This window comes from Equus quagga, chromosome 12 (genome assembly GCF_021613505.1).
Source record: "Equus quagga isolate Etosha38 chromosome 12, UCLA_HA_Equagga_1.0, whole genome shotgun sequence".
In the NCBI taxonomy this organism is placed as follows: domain Eukaryota; kingdom Metazoa; phylum Chordata; class Mammalia; order Perissodactyla; family Equidae; genus Equus; species Equus quagga.
Window position 1 is genome coordinate 50,679,847 of NC_060278.1, and position 2,272 is coordinate 50,682,118.

A 2,272-nucleotide genomic window follows, 5' to 3' on the forward strand; every position below is an offset into this window, starting at 1 on the left:
CTTCACTACTATATGCCGTGGAGTTGGTCTTCTTGCATTGATAAAGTTTGGAGATCTATTGGCTTATGTCACCTGAAGATCCATCTCCCTCACCAGATTTGGGAAGTTCTCAGCCATTATTTCTTTGAATAGGTTTTCTGCCCCTTTCTCCTTCTCTTCTCCCTCTGGTATACCTATAATCCTTACGTTGCATCTCCTAATTGTGTCTGATAATTCTCGGAGAGTTTCTTCATTTCTTTTAAGTCTTGCTTCTCTCTCCTCCTCTGCCTGCAACAATTCTATATTGCCATCTTCCAAATTGCTAATTCTTTCCTCCATATTATCGGCCCTACTGTTCAGAGCATCTAGATTTTTCTTAATCTCCTCTATTGTGTTCTTCATTTCCAATATTTCTGTTTGGCTCTTCTTTATCGTATCAAACTCTTTTGTGACATAGCTCCTGAACTCGTTGAGTTGTCGGTCAGAATTCTCTCTTAACTCATTGAGAATCTTAATGATGGCTGTTTTGAAGTCATCGTCATTTAGGTTATACATCTCATTTTCTTTGGGATTGTTTTCTGTATATTTGTTGCTTTCTTTCTGTTCTGGAGATTTAATGTATTTTTTCATATTGCTTGATGTTGTTGATTTGTGCCTCCGCATGGAAATAGAGTTTAGTTGCTCCTTTCACTTGTTTCAGCTGCTGCGGTGGGAGGAGCAGCTCTTTATATTTCACCAACCAGGAATCCTGTCCGTAGTTGCTAACTGGGCCTGGGCCCCTCTTCGTAGCCACAGTGGCCCTTTGGATTCCCTCCTCTGCCGTGGGGGCCGTCACAGGGGGGCTTCAGGCTGCAGGTGCCTACTGTTGCAGCCCACCTAGATGTGCTCTCTCCTTGGGGTCTGCAACGGTGTTATGGGCTTTTCCAGCAGCCAGGGGTGGGATCACTTATATTTGTCGCTCCGTTGCTGTCGGCACTCACCAAATCTCACTTGTCCTCTATAGGTCGCAGGAGAGCTATTGGCATCTTCTACAGTCTGTGGTTAGTACACCTAGCTATGCTGAAAAATATGGAACGCTTCACGAATTTGCGTGTCATCCTTGCGCAGGGGCCATGCTAATCTTCTCTGTATCGTTCCAATTTTAGTATATGTGCTGCCGAAGTGAGCACGGCCTTCAAATGTACTTTATGGCCAGCAAGGGAAAAAAACAATAGAGAATCTAGGGCACAAAGTCTTCACAAATTTATTGAAGACACACAGATGTATTGAAATCATAGAATCTTTTGCTAAGAAGGCATCCAGTCAAAGTTTAATCAGACAAGGAGAACCACCAGATGACGTGCATGTATATGTGTGTTTGTCTACACATATGTATAAATATGTAAGATGTGTTACATGAATTTTTTTCCAACACAACTATAGGACTGAATACACAGTTTTTATGAATCTGTTGTTTCAGTGCAGGACACACAGGTGATAAAGAAACGTGGACATAAGTGTGAAAAGCAAGGAAAAGTGGGAACCTGTCAGAGTGGAATCCACAAAAGGACTGATCAATCTCTGAATCAATTTCTCACTGCCTCTAAGCCTCCTACTTCCAATGGAGGTGTCCTCCAGCACCACATGGAGCTCTTCATCACCAAGCTGGACTGGACAATTTCCTCAAGAGATTGAAGCAGGAGATTCTGGAAGAGGTGGAGGAGCTGTGGGTCCTGTTGCTGTCCACGACAACCAACCGAAGTAGCACATAATTAACGACATCATGTGTGAGTTGCAACAGCCCCTCATGTCCTGCACATACCTTCCAGTCCAAACAGAAGCCAGCTGCTGCTTAGCTTATGCCTTGAAATTCTCACATAAAATGTCTTTTGTGACCTATTTCTCACAACAACCTAGGCCTATGTGAAGAAGGGAATTCTGGGAAATGTAGTTTTCTGAACTGACACAATGCAACTCCATCTCAAAAGAGATTTTAAACGTTGCATAAATCAAACATTAGATACTTTAATTAACCAGAATATAATTTCTTTTTCTCAACTGTAATGACGTTCATTTGCACTCTGTTTTAGCTTTCTACAAACATGAAATTAACTTATGCTCATTATTATTCCAAATTGCTTCTCCTGTGAAATCACAAACCACAATATGCTCACTCTATTTCTACCAACTAATATTCATATCTCTGTTACACTGATTATCTCTTCTTCCTTGAGTATCTTTAATTTTTGTTGCATCTTTTTGAACTGTTCTGTTCATGTTATCACTAACTCTTTCCAGATTCAAAATATAAAAA

The 2,272-nt window shown here is 41.0% G+C and overlaps 1 non-coding gene across 1 annotated transcript; it reads right to left on the reverse strand.

Annotated features, from left to right (window-relative positions):
* Positions 1–1,041: 1,041 nt before the first annotated feature.
* LOC124249234 (U6 spliceosomal RNA) lies at positions 1,042–1,148 on the reverse strand. Its single transcript, XR_006891305.1, has one exon. It is a non-coding gene; the product is annotated as a U6 spliceosomal RNA (small nuclear RNA).
* Between the last annotated feature and the right edge of the window lie 1,124 nt (positions 1,149–2,272).